Source organism: Heptranchias perlo, chromosome 27, assembly GCF_035084215.1.
Source record: "Heptranchias perlo isolate sHepPer1 chromosome 27, sHepPer1.hap1, whole genome shotgun sequence".
In the NCBI taxonomy this organism is placed as follows: Eukaryota; Metazoa; Chordata; class Chondrichthyes; order Hexanchiformes; family Hexanchidae; genus Heptranchias; species Heptranchias perlo.
This window is the reverse complement of record NC_090351.1, coordinates 25172013-25187210: the sequence shown is the minus strand read 5'-3', so window position 1 is coordinate 25187210 and position 15198 is coordinate 25172013. Positions and strand designations below refer to the sequence as shown.

At 39.3% G+C, this 15198-nt stretch overlaps 1 long non-coding RNA gene across 1 annotated transcript in view; it reads right to left on the bottom strand.

The window, feature by feature from the left end:
- Positions 1-2947: 2947 nt before the first annotated feature.
- LOC137344471 (uncharacterized) overlaps positions 2948-15198 on the bottom strand; it is a 111480-nt gene continuing 99229 nt past the window's right edge. Inside the window, exons 4-5 of the long non-coding RNA XR_010968367.1 lie at positions 5486-5539; positions 2948-2991 (exon numbers count right to left, since the gene is read on the bottom strand). This is a non-coding gene — a long non-coding RNA (uncharacterized lncRNA). The remainder of the gene's footprint in view (positions 2992-5485; positions 5540-15198) is intronic.

The window sequence follows — 15198 nt, the reverse complement described above, 5'->3', positions numbered from 1 at the left end:
CATAAGGAGGGGGAGGGGAAGTGCAGAACTGATTTGATGAAAATCTAAGCCCAACATTGTATTGAAGCTGAACAACATTGGCCTTAGTTACAAACCAAAGGCCTTTGCTAATGTTATTTTAGCTGCGTATGCTATTACAACTCCCTCAAGTTATCAGTATTACCCGCTTAAATAAAAATATTTTTAAAAGAGCATCAGAAATGTACAAAAATAGAAAGTTAGATTCAAGTTAATGACATTTTACAGTGGCTGATTTTTTTCTCAAGTGGTGCTGATTGTGAGACTTTCTCTTTACCATTCAATTTATGCTCTGTGGGAAGTCTCATTATTGTGGAATAGTTTCCTGTGGTCATGAAATTACTTGAATGTGTATAATGGAGAGCTAGCACCTTGATTGAAAATTTGCATTAATACATCTTAAACAGATATCAAAAAACATGAAAAAAGATGGATCCATATTATTAATTCCTGAGCAAAGAATCTTCTCCATGTAATTCAGTCTACCTAGTTTAAAAATAAACTCAGACAGTTTGATTCACCATCTGATCCACTTAAAGATGAGGATTAGTTCATGTTGTGTGCACTGCGATCATAGTTTCATAAAAATTACGGCACAGAAAGAGGCTATTTGGTCCATCGTGCCTGTGCCGGCTCTTTAGCTGGAGCTATTTACGTTAATCCCATTTCCCCGCTCTTTCCCCTGGAATACTGCATACAGTTTTGGTCTCCATACTTAAGAAAAGACATACTTGCTCTCGAGGCAGTACAAAGAAGGTTCACTCGGTTAATCCCGGGGATGAGGGGGCAGACATATGAGGAGAGGTTGAGTAGATTGGGACTCTACTCATTGGAGTTCAGAAGAATGAGAGGCGATCTTATTGAAACATATAAGATTGTGAAGGGTCTTGATCGGGTGGATGCAGTAAGGATGTTCCCAAAGATGGGTGAAACTAGAACTAGGGGGCATAATCTTAGAATAAGGGGCTGCTCTTTCAAAACTGAGATGAGGAGAAACTTCTTCACTCAGAGGGTGGTAGGTCTGTGGAATTTGCTGCCCCAGGAAGCTGTGGAAGCTACATCATTAGATAAATTTAAAACAGAAATAGACAGTTTCCTAGAAGTAAAGGGAATTAGGGGTTATGGGGAGCGGGCAGGAAATTGGACATGAAGCTGAGTTCGGATCGGTCAATGCCCTGTGGGTGGCGGAGAGGGCCCAGGGGCTATGTGGCCGGGTCCTGCTCCGACTTCTTGTGTTCTTTAGATTTGTGGTTGGGATCAGATCAGCCATGATCTTATTGAATGGCGGAGCAGGCTCGAGGGGCCGATTGGCCTACTCCTGCTCCAATTTCTTATGTTCTTATGTTCTTATGTTTATATTCTTCCTTTTCAAATACTTATCCAATTTCCTTTTAAACGGTGTTCTAGTCTCATATCTCAATAGCCTCTGGTGGTAATACATTCTACGTTCTAATGTTCTGTGTGAAAACATTTCTTCCAGCTTCCCCCTTTGAACTTCTAATGATAATCCGAAAACAATGTCCCCTCTCTTACTGATTCATCAACATAGTGGAAACAATATATCACAATTTAGCCTCTCAAAACCTCTCAATCTTGAAAACCTTAATTTGATCCCCTGTTCCAAAAAAACTAATATTTTGAGCCTTGCTTCACAACGATAACCTTTCATTGCCCATGTCATTTTAATAATGCCTTTATGAAGTCTGGGTCACCAAGTCACATCGTCTCATAAATTGTTCTCATAGTATTCCTCTCAATTCACTCCCATGACAAAATATCCCTTAGTTAAAATTGCTATTAAATATTGCAGAAAAAAGATCATTCTGAATTTAAACTACAACTTAAATATATTCAAGAATGGCCTTTCTAAAGAAAAGATAATTTCCTGTACTGAACATTTCTATCATAACCATTTAGTTCTACACACAGAGATTCATAGATAAGAAAGAATTGTCTTTTATACCTCACCTTATCATGTTCCCAGGAAGTCGCAGAGTACTTCACAACCAATCACTTTGAAAGTGCAAAATTATTCTTATACAGGCAAATATGATAATCAATAATGCAGAGCTAGGTCCCACTAATATCAAATGAGATGAATGACCAGTTAATCTATTTTTTTGGTGGCGTTAGTTATCAGTACATCCTGCTCTTCTTCAAATCATGCCACCTCTTCTGGCCACCTGAACAGGCAGACAGGCCTTAATTTAACGTCTTAACCAAAACAAAGCATCTCCATCAATATAGCACTACATCCATACCGCACTGAAATATTAACCTAGATTATGTGCTCAAGTCCTGGAGTGGGGCTTGAATCTGCAATGTGTGAGTCTTGTGGCTATAACCTGAGACAGGCTGACACTAAAAACACCTAAATATGTAACAATATATATCTAAATATAAATCAAAGCTGAAATATAGTCACCTATATTCATACAGTTTGCTTTATTTTTGTAAAATATATCGGCTGATTCCTGATATGTATCATAGCTTGGCTACCAGCCTAGACTGTGAGTAGCATTAAAATAAAAGCAATTATCTTAAATTAAATTAATCAAACTTTGAATTTTATATAAATTGATTTAAATTCCAGTTCTTAGAGGAGCTTCTGATTTGATGAGTATTACAGATAATTGTCATGGAATTCAATTTAAGGCACAGTTCTACGTAGCTCGTTAGCTGATCGAGGCTGTTTATCAAGGATCAAAACATCATGCCCACCAGGTTAAATGTCTGTTCAGTCAGTGAATGTTACTGAAAAAGCCTTGAGCATCTCAGCCCATGCGTTACTTTATGTTCTTCTGGTTCTTCTTCCTCAGAGAACATAGATCACTATTGCAATTAAAGCAAGACATAACCAGCAATATTGTTACATTATAGCTGTATCCCGCTAATTTCAAATTCTACTCACCCTCCTTTAATATAATCGAGGAATGTATGCTCAGATTCAACTGTGAAAGATAACAAAGTAACCTGAAGAGAAATGGGAAATATGGTGAGTTGAAGAAGATTCTTCATGCAAAGATATCATACTGGGCTAATTTTAGCAAAAGTACTCAGCACCAAAAAGTTAACCTGAGGTGATATGAAATACAGCTTTGCTTTTTCCCCCTAAAATTAAATTTAATGAAATAGAGAAAGCGCTTTCGCTTAAAGCATGTTTATTTATACTACATGCAGCAATTTTGAAATTAAATTTCAAGGTAGGCCTGAAGGAGATTTTGGATCGGCTGTGCAACAATATATAACCCATAGTAAACACATATATTTCACTCAGCCTCAGTATTTTCATTGTTCCGCACCACTGCTGTATCTGTGCACTCAAGGAACAAACACAATAAAAGCCAGGTACCACACCTGAATGGCAATGAGTTTTATCTTAGGCCTAAACAGTCATAGAATCATACAGCACAGAAGGAGGCTATTTGGCCCATCGTGACAGTGCCGATTCTTTGAAAGAGCTATCCAATTAGTCCCACTCCCCATCCCTTTTCCCATAGCCAGACAGATTTTTTTCTTTTCAGGTATGTATTGAATTCCCTTTTGAAAGTTACTATTGAATCTGCTTCCACCACCCTTTCAAGTAGTGCATTCTGGATCATAACAACTCGCTGTGTAACAACATTTCTCCTCATCTCCCCCTGGCCTTTTGGCAAATAAATTAAATCTGTGTCCTCAGGTTACAGACCCTCCTGCCAGTGGAAACAGTTTCTCCCTATGTACTCTATCAAAACCCCTCATAATTTTGAACACCTCTATTAAATTTCCCCTTACCTTCTCTGCTCAGTCTTTGTTGCGGCAACTAAAGAATTACAGGCTTTGCAATATTAATGCTGATGTAAGAGGTGTGAGTGTATAATCTTTATATGTATACTGAAGTTATGCTAGCTATGAGACAACCAGTGTGGCCGCAAGGCATAATGGGAAGCTTGACCTGAAAGGACTAAAGCATAATATCAGCAGTTTAACCGTAGCAGTTGTCATAAACATGTTTTCACGAAACCTTGTAATAACAAGAACAATGGACTAAGATGATGATAATGGGAGACCTCGGACACCGGATAAGGGGAATTGTAAACCATAGAAAGGCAGAAGTAAGAGCTTAAGACAGTTAAGATAACAGGGACAGTTGGGATAATAGGAACATCTGCTCCCATGCACGTGCGAGACTCCATGATGACTATGGGCAAGGTATAGGCGGGACCTGATTGGTCACATGTGTGAGGCCAACAGACTGCTGCCTGTCAGTATCAACCGTACTGTGTATAAAGCCTGATGAAATTGTTTAATCGGAGAGACCCTTGGCTTGTTAAGGCTCTCCCCTGCATATGCTTGAATAAACTCTGCTTACGAAAGGCCCTCTGGACTCAGCATGGGTGATTTGAATGGTGACCGAGACGGTTGCTACAACAGTCCTCAATAAATTAAAATCAGAGCAAACAGATACCTTGTAATTATTATCTAATCAATTACATTTTTTGTTTCCCAATTGCTATTCAGTAGTCTTGGAATTGTAAAGGACTGTTGATACAGTTTACTATGCTACATGTTAAATAACAATTATGAGCTAGCTAATGGCAAGTAAAATTGTTTTCTGCAGATAACACAAACTAATTGGAATATTCACAGCACAGTTCATTTTCAGATATCTCAGAATACCTTAAAGTGAAGGAGATACTTTAAGTGCAAAAATGCCTCTTTTTCTTTCCAAAACAGAATTCAATATTTTAATGAATTTTCATATCTTTCATTGGTATATCCCTTTAATTAAATTGTTTTCCTTTGTTAATTTACATATATAAAATGGAAAAGATTTTTATGATAAGGTTCAATGGGAGATACCTTGCTTTTTGTTCAGGATACTGTATGACTTAAACTGAACGATTTATTTTCAAACACCTTAGAGGGACTTTAGTAGGGGTTGAGTACAAGGTATTGCTGTACAAGGTAAACTTGGAACACTCTCCCCAAACCCAAAAAAAAAGCTGTCGAGGCTAGTTCAATTGAAAATGTCAAAACCGAGATTGATAGATTTTTGTTAGGCTAGGGTATTAAGGGTTACGGAACCAAGGCAGGTAGATGGAGTTAAGATACAGATCAGCCATGATCTAATTGAATGGCAGAACAGGCTGGAAGGGCTGAATGGCCTACTCCTGTTCCTTTGTTCTGATTGTGTCTAAGTTGGGACAATTAACTATACCTCCCTTCTTACAGCTGGGGGAAGTCTGTTCAAACATACTTATACCAACATAAACACCAGATATTCATTTCTTCTCCCAATAGCTATTTTTTCAATAATTGCAATTCAACCATTTTAGAGGAGTAAATTTGCTAGCCTATTGTAAGCCAAAGGCTGATAGAGCATTGCATTCTCGCTATGTCATTAGTGACAATGGAATCTCCGCTGACCATGGCCGAGAAAATCCACTGGGGAATTCCCAGGGAAACTCAACAGAATAGTACTCACAGTTCCTGAATGAACATATTTCTTCTTCTTTATTTTCTTTTTTGGATTTATTACCTATATATAAATAAGAAAATAAACATAACTTATGTAACTCAAAACTAGCAGTAGAAACAGTTAGTTCAATTAAGGATACTTCATGCAGTCTGTGTCATAAAGTTATAATTTCCACAAGTGGATGACTCTATAATTTGCAAGGAAGGTCATAGGTAGGTTGTAGTCAGCGTGTTTAAATGAAGGATTGCGCTTATCAAGGGGAGGTATGTTAGTGCTGAGAAATGGAACAACTTTATACTTTGAGCAGGCATAGTCAACATCAAGCACTCTCAGATTAACTATAGCGCAGGGGTTTGCAGAGTAACACAATGTGGCTTAACCCTAAGCACATAAGAGCATCTCCACTGTATGAGTGTGATGTTTCCACCTCCCACACCAGCTGTCCTGTGCCCCATCACAGAGATTTCAAATTTTACTGCCAAATTAAGACAATTTTGGACTAATTAAGAACACACATTAACAACTAAGAAATGGCTTGAGGCTCCCCAACCAAACGTATTTCACATCAAATTCTTATAGTCAATGTTTAGGGCACATTCATTCCATCAGTCCAGACTGGATTCAAATCTGGATGTCATGAGTAAACGACTGATTTAATAACTCAATGCATGAGTCAGAGCCCCCTCCACCCAAATCACAGTCTTCTAAGGTGAAATTTTAAAAAAAAAATCAAAATTTTAATAAAGTATTTTATTTGAAACTTTCTACTAGCTTTACTGATGGTTTAGAGATAAAGAAATAAATCACACATGTATTGCAATTTATCATCATCTCAAGATGACCCAAAGTGCTTCACAAGCAATGAATTACTGTTGAAATGTGGTCCGTTTTTATGTAGCCAAATGCAACAGCCAATTCGCTCACAGGAAGATCTTACAAACGACAAATTGGATAAATGCCCAGTTAATATGTTTTCGTTGTCATTAGTTGACAGAGGAATGTTGGTCAGAACACCAGGAGAACTCAACGTTCTTCTTTCAATAATTCCAACATCCACCTAATCAGGTCGAAGGGACCTTGGTTTCATCTAAAAGACAATACCTTGAACAATGCAGCTGAAGTGTCAGCCTAGATTATGTGCTCAGGTACTTAAACCCAGAATCTTCTGTATCAAAGGCAAGAGTGCTACCACCTAAGCTAAGCTGACACTTGTAAAATATCTGCCTCTGAACCATAGAGGCCAGAAATGTCCCAGGATTGATTCTTGGTTTGTGCTGCAATAAGTTGTACGCACTCTAACAGAGCTGTGGTAAGGGACTACATTGATCACATGCCCTTTAGTTAGGGAAAGGAAAACTGTGTATCTCCTTCTGATCACTATACAGAGACCCATAATTAAAGTGCATGTGCGAACTGGGATCAAGCTCAGGCTTGGCTATGATGTCCTCCACAGTTGGACAGCCTACCAGTATTCATTTTCAAGTCCTTAATATGAATAAGGTAATGGAGGTGACTGTCACATGTAGAAGCCACTGAGGGGTCAATATTTTTGGGAACAGAGTGGAGAAAATTGGAGGGGAAAAAAATCCTGTTATGGATTTTGCTTAAACAAACAAAATCCATGAGAAGCGACCCTGGTGATTATGCCAGGATCTCACCTGCCAGGACCCTCCAGCACTGAACCCACTGGAGTTTGTAGGTCAGTAACAGCACACCTAATTTGCATGGGGCTGGTTGGTGCCTGCATTGCTGTGGGTGCATCTCCAGCACCTACTTGCCAGTCCCATGTAGAGGGAAAATCCAGCACCTGCTTGCCACTTGGGCGTTGCCCAGCCCCAGCTCCATCCCCACCAAGATCCCAGTCAGCTCCACCCCCACCAAGATCCCAGTCAACTCCTTTTTGTGATGTTGTTAAAGTACTTGTGTACTTGGCCCCTTACACAGATCCAGAAATGTTTACACAAAAAAAATTGTCCATTCTTTGGGCTGCTTGCCTGGCTTGGACTTTGAAGGGGGCCCATATACCCATCTAGGGGCTGGTACACCCCATCTCACTGGGCATACTGACCTCCATTCCAATGCCTGGGAACTTCCAGCCAGGGAGTCCCTGGCCCCAGCTCTACCCTCTTTGCATCACTTGCCTTGTTCGGGGCAGACATAGCTTCCACTCCTTATAAGGCAGCCCAAAAATTGCTCGAAAATCCCTAAAATGGCAGAGAACCAGTGCAATCAGGAGTCTGGCAGAACTTCCAAGGAGATTCGGGTTCATTTTATTTAATGGGCATTTACTTTAGGTTTAGTTAACTTCATTGTGATCTCACTGGTGTGGAAAAATCATGTTATTTCCAGTACTTTAGGACAATGTGCATTATAAATGAAGGTTAACCCATGCTCAACAGTGTGATATGTAGAGGATATTATATGGGAGGCTTTTGAGATAAGAAAAACAGTTTTACTAGTCAACTGGTTTGGGAATTCATGAGCAGTCCAGTGACAAACATTTTTAGGTCAATCATTCTTCAAGTTTCACATTTCCTTGTGAAATGTATCACACATTCCCAACTAAAGGATTTGATTACCTTTTCTTTCCTAATTCTCTCACATTTATTGTATTCTGTGCACAGTATAATTATACCATGAAGGCTTGACTGTAGCATCATATGTGTGGAACTATGGAAAAAATGCTACAAGTTTTAACAGGCCCTCATGTGTGAGGGGTAGAGGATAATCTTAAATAAGTTAAATTCCTCTTTTAATGAGAACTGTAGAATGTGTCCTTTTGCTTTGTAATCGATGAGCCACAAACTCAATCGTAGTGTGTCGATTTGCAACGTGTGATTTCTTAGAATGCAATTTGATTAGTGGCTCATTCTCCTGTTAATTTCACTTCCGACTGCAGTGTTTTACAAGAGGCTGAGATGATATGAACTATGAGTGAAAGGCAAGTATTTTAACAACATCACAAGCTGAAGCTGTATTACATTCTTGAGCAAACATTCCAGTCTGTATTTCACTTTTAATATATATATTACACACTTACATATATGCATGGAGTGTGTGCTGCTATGATCAAACCATGTCAATTGAAATGCCGCGGTGTTGTATAACATAGTTTGAGCTGGAGTATTATCATGCAGGGAAATAATGGGGTGGAAATTGGACCTTTGTGCCCGTTTTACGCTCACCTGAAACAGAGGTTACGCTCTGGGCCTGCTCCGCTCAGGATTCTTCAGCGGTCACTGTGGCCTAAGTTTAAAAAAAAATATTCCTGTGGAGCCAGGGGGAGCAAGTGTGCTCCTCCCAAATCCACAGCACTCAAGGGCCCCTGTCAGCCCGCGATCGCCCCCCCACCCCCCCGACATTGTCCTTCCAACACCTCCAAGGACTTACTTTAGAGCTGCTGCCGGCACAGCAAATGGCCCGAAATTGAAATCCTTACAATGGCAGAGCTTCCTCTGGAGATGCGACAGGCACTGGCAGCTCGCCCAAATTATTGCAAATATGCCCAATTTTGGGCGAGCCTTGGGCTTCCCCGGTTGGGATGCACACTGTCTGCATGCCATTGTTTATGCACCCGAAAACATGCAAAAACTAATTTTTAGCCCAATATCTCTCTAAATGCTATGATACTTATAATATGTTCTGATTACACTACCTGCTGATAATCAATTGTTGATTATTGCTGCATAAACTTGCTGTGATCACATCACAATTATTAGCTCTGTGTGAAAGCGATTACCCTTAAAATGCATGGAGTATCCTAACCAACGAAAGAATTTAAGATACCCAATTCCAGGAAAAATGGACCATAAATAAGAAACAACTGTCCCATAGTACTCTGCAGCATATACAAATGGACACCTACAAGCAATTTCAAGGCTATTATAGTGTCCTGTGATTTACGTTTTCCCTTGAACCTTTTCAATGACAATACTGCCTTGTAATCACAAGAAAGGTTTCGATGAAGAAGGCCCTTCAGCCCATTTGATTTCAACCTTTCAGAATACCAATACTACCATCTTCCTCATACAGCATCTAGATGTGAATAAGTTCAATGTTCTGGCTCCAGCTGTTGAAATACTTACTAACATCTGTCCTAAATTCATTTTGTCACAATCCTGAACCTATGTCCTCTGTCCTGGCCCATCTAAAAGTAATATTTTGGGTTTACGTTCTCTATCCCATCTAAGTATCTTAGGATAATAATTCCAATTTGCACGTCCCAGAGCACATATCATAAAATCGAACGCTTTCATCCTCTGACTTTCCATCTTAGTAATAAACAAGTTTAAGAGAGTTTATACAAGTATCTCTTTGCATTTTGAATGCGGTCCTCTCCCCTGTAATGAAAGCATTTAGTAAGGCCCTGGAGCAATTACATTGACTTTGGAAATTAATGGACCAAGCTTTTGTTCAATAGACTATGTTGTCTCAAAACCAATATTGTTTATAATTGACTCTACACTGCTTAAATGAAAGGTTCTTTCCTTTAAAATCGGATTAGACCGCAGTTCCGCATCTATATTGGGGAATAAGCTTCTCACCAGTTGCCTTAAGGTTCCATTTTACTGAACCACTACATACATACTGAAGTGTTTGAGGTTAAAAATGAAGTAAATCCACCGCTAATATAATACTACAGTTGAATATAATGGTAAACATGAATTCTTGTAGGAACTTAACAATAGATAAAAGAAAAGGAAAGCAAAGAATGAATGATAGTGAAATATAATTTCATAATGCTACAGTGGTATATGTATTATGGAAGTTTCATTTTGCAATATGAAATTTTAAGTAAGCAGTTTAAGCAAAAAACTGCAGAGAATTAAGTTCAAGTAAAATATTTTGAAAATGCCAACCAATACATCATTTACATTAGCCCAGAAATTCCTTGGAGCTGCTCCCGCTCTGCCACAGTAAATTTGCTGGAAATGCAGCAGAAACCCTGTTTAGTCATGTAAACGGTGTTTCTGCTGCACCTTCGGTGAAGTTATAGCAGCAGGGCAGGAGCAACTCCAAGGAAATTCCCGAGCCCCGACTTTAATGCATGGTGTGAGGGCCGGAGCAGGAGAGAAGTGCCCATGGCGGCCCCAGCGTGGGGCTTGGGCAATTTGGTCGCCGGGGCCTCATTTTAATTTGCCAAAGGTGGCAGGAATGATATGGAGGCCAACAGGTCGGGAGCGGGTTTGCAGGCATATTTGACTTCACAATTACCAAATGATAATCTGTAATAAGTATGACTCAAAAGCAGCAAAATAACTTGTTTGCTTATTTGAATAGATTTTTTTTCTCAGCATTATGATTTGTTGAGAGTGTAAAGACTGTATTATGAATGTTTCTAGAAGCTGTTTTGTACAGATTCTGGAGAGGAGGTTAACTTTAAAATAAAACCTCAATATGATGCCTAGCATTGAGAATTACATTTGTTGGTGGTACAGTGATGACATTAGTACACTGGAGGTATATCCCTAGTTATTCTGAGCAGCAGCGATAGCCATTGTTGTCAATCATCCTCACCTTAAATGGGAACCTACTGCCTCAAAACAGAATTTGTTGCTTGTGTTTTAGTATCAGTGCATTGAAGTAATGGATTGATAACGCAAAATTAAGCTTCTTTTCTGGAAAAAAGAACTTTCCAGCCTTACTTCTTTCAATCTTTACAACTTAAAAAATTTCTGGCACTTTCTAAAAAAAAATCGAGCAATTTCTCTCCTTTTCTGACATTTTACTTATTGTGGTCTGGAAGAAAAAATTAAATCTATCATGGAATAAGAATGTAACATTAACATAAAAACAAATTATTATTATTATTAGAGAGGGAAACTTCTTATTGAATTACCCGAGCTAATGAATGATTGTGAAATTTATAAAGGCAGAAGGAAATCTATCAGGTTTTTGGGAATAATCAATCAAGACTCCCAAATGCACAGTACTATCATAGTGTTCTTGCATAGCCAAAGAAAATTGATTTTCGCAGGGACAAAGGATTTCAATTCGTTTTTTTTTCTGATAATGTTTGCACTTCTGTGCTGTATAAGGATTAAAAGAGGCACGACTAATGTTTTGCTGTAAATTCATGATTTAATGCATCAGTTTCTGTCAACCAGTTTGATCGTTACAGAATGTGTGACAGAAATGAACAGGAAACAGAACCTGCATTTAAGAACTATGGCCTGTAAATTCCCTAAATAAACATATATTGGAAGGCTTTGAGATACCAAAATCAAACAAATCCCATGTTTTCAATTCTAGTTATTCCATGGAATACATGCAGGATTACCAGCAGCAAGCTATGCTATCACTGTACTAAATGGGACAGTGAAAGGGTAGATCGAGCAGTCCAAAACTGGGCATTTATGAGGCACTGTGGGCCATCAGCAGAAGCACAATTGTATACCACCATAATCTGTAATGAAATGGCCTGGCACATCCCTCACTCCTTGACTACCATCAGCTGGGAGACCAATTCTTGTTTGATGGGGATGTAGAAAAGCATGAAAGAAGCAGCACCAAGCACATCATACAATGTAGTACCAATCTAATGAAGCTGCTATACAGGACTATCTGCATACAAAGCACCAAAGCAGCAAGCTATATTTAGAGCTAAGTTCCACAATGAATGGATCAAAGCAAAGCTCTCTAACCCTACCATATCCAATTGAGAATGGTGGTGGACAATCAGGCAACTAAGAGGAGGAGGTAACTCCATGAACATCTCTGTCCTCAACTACAGTGAAGCCCAGCATGTGAGTACAAGAGACAGGGTGGAGTATTTTCAAGTGACTTCAGCCTAAAGTACTCAGTGAATGACCCTATTTGACCTCCTCCTGATCAACATAGCCAATTTGGTTCACTCCACAAGACATCGAGAAGCAGCTAAGTACACTGGACACAGTGATGCGTACATCTGTTTTTTGTAATCTTCCATTAAATCCACTAAGCGAGCAGCACTGAAAGCAACTCCTTTACCTTGGAAGTTCATGACAGCAAAAAAGCTGAAAAGCAACTTTGGAAGATCTGTTTCCAAGATGCAAAAACTTTGCTAGCCTTTAACATCTACTTGAAATGAGTGAAATTATTGCACTGCCAGGAAATTCATAGACTCCCACATTAACCAATATTTAGATTCAGATTTGAATCGGTGGTGAGGGCATGCGCTACAACAGTCAACCAAATCCGGAATTTAAAGCACAGAGTAGGCAGAAAACCAGCAAGTTGAGGGACTCACAAGTTTCCAGCTCCCGCATGTGCAATTCCCAGCAATGGTCTGGCTAGAATTTCCAGACAATGATGTGTTCACTATGAGTAGCGAAAGTGCAGGTGTAAAAGAAAATGTTGTGACTGACTGGAATGAAAAATTGCCAACAAAGTAAGAGTTATTATTTGAATGATATCCTTGACATGAACAAAGCTGGTGTGTTTTAAAATACTCTCCAGAGTACAAGCCTATTTTTCCAATTGGAACATTGTAAAGACAAGAAGAAAAGCAAGAATTGATTCACACTTGCACTTTAAGTAATGCTGCAGGGGAAAAGAAAAAAGAGCTATCATCATGGGAAAAAAGAATTGTTACTACTTCAAAAACCAGGACCCGAAGAAACTTCTGGTGAGCTACTTCACAAACATAAATGTATGGGTGGTTGGAGTGACTCAAGGAGGTTGATCAGAAAATGGCTAGACAGGAATGAAAAGTTCTCTCCAGACAATGAGACACCTCAGAATATTGCAATTCTTCCCAACCAGCAAACTTCAAAATTTTAAGCAAACGCTATCTAAACTACCACTTGAAAATGTAAGAACTGCCAAACTGAATCAAGGTCCTTTTTAACCTAATAATTCTACTGAAGCTAATTTTTTTTGGTGATCTTAACAATATTATATTCAAAAACACAATTTAACAATGCTGCATCCAATATGTGAATAAAATACATTATCTAAGTCTAGAGATAGACAGGATTCTCATGAATTAATTGGCAACAATAACAACTTTTGTGTTTATATAGCACCTTTGATGTGGAAAACATCAAGCTTTACAGAGAAATAAAAGGTACAAATACTGATCTATGGGAAAGAGATTAAATGAGATGACTGAAGGTAGAGCCAAAAAGATAGGTTTTGAGAAGTAGAGGGAGAGGGATTTAGGAAGAAGTTTCAGAGATTCTGACTGAGATAACTGAAGGCTTTGTCACAGATGGTGGGATGAAGATAGGGAAGAGATGCACAGAAGGCTAGGGTAAGAGGATTAAAGGGTGTGGGAGTGGATGTAATGCTGAAGGAGTGAGAGGTAGCAGAGGAACAAGGCTGTGGAGAGGGCTGAAGGATTTTAATGCATTAGGGAACAGGAAGCCAGTGTAGATCTTCAAGGATGGGGAGATGATGGACAAGTGGGACATAGTGCAGGACAGCATACGAGTAGCTGCATTTTGGACAAGTTGGAGTTTATGGAGGGTGGAGAATGGAAAGCCAGCAAGGAAAACATTGGAGTAATCCAATTGGAAAGTGACAAAGGGCCTGAGGCAGCACTGGAGGTGATAGAATCTTGGTGATGAAAAGGATGTGGGTTTGAAACTAAGCTCATGGTTGAACATGACACCATTGTTATGCATGGTTTTGTTCAACCTGACTGAGTTGCCAAGGAAGAGGTATGGGATCAGTGGTAAGGGAGCAGAATTTATGGCGGATGCTAAAAATGTTGACTTCAGTTTTCCAAATGTTCAGCTGAAGGATGTTGTGACTTATCCAAGCCTTGACATTGGACAGGCAGTCCAACAGGATAATGTTTTCAATTGGCAGCATATTGATAAGGGAGAGGAAGGAGCCAAGGACACATCTTTGGGGAATTCCAGAAATGCTGGAGGTGCGTTGGCTTTGTCCCAATAGGTAGGAGTGGAGCCACACAAAGGCAACCCCACAGAGCTGGATAACAGAGGAGAGGCAAGTGAAGAGGCCAACCACGTCAAACGCTATTGAGAAGCCAAGGAAGACTTGTCTGCAGCTGTGAGATGGGTGGAAGCCATTGATGGAGGGATTCAAACAGGGAGTTTTTGGAGAAATAGGCAGAGTTGAGAAGCAACAAGTAGTTTCCTGGACTAAGGGGGTCGGAGAGTAATATTCCAGATTTTTTCCCCCCAAGTTGGCTTGTGTTTTTATCTGCTTTTTTTCCTCTCCCAGGAGTTCATATGGCTTTTGGGTGGGGTATATATTATGATGCATAAGGCATCACAGGCTGAATGGATCAGACGGTCTTTTCCTGTCCTTCATTGTTCCTAACACAGAAGGGCATTAGAGAGGAAAGGGAGGCTAGAGATGGGGTGATAATTAGGGAGGACAGATGAGTTGAGAATGAGATTTTTTTTGAGTAGGGACGTATTAACGGTGGTTTTGAAGGGGAGAGTGCTGTTACCAGTGAAAAGGGAACCATTCACAATATTAAATGCCATGGGACCAGGAGGGGTAGTTGAGTGATTTTTTAGATATAAACATATCTCCCAAGGTATTGTTCATGATGACTTAGAAGTTACATTGTTGCAAGAATGAGGTCTACACATCTCCACGATCATGATTTGCAATGAAGTCTGTAAGAGATCCCCTGACATACAGTGAAGTCACTTTCTTTAAATAATTTATGGAATGTAAATAATGTTTTCCTTCTTCACCCACTGCAGTTAGCTAATTAAATGTGTTTCATCACATACTAGTTATATAAATACATCTGCATA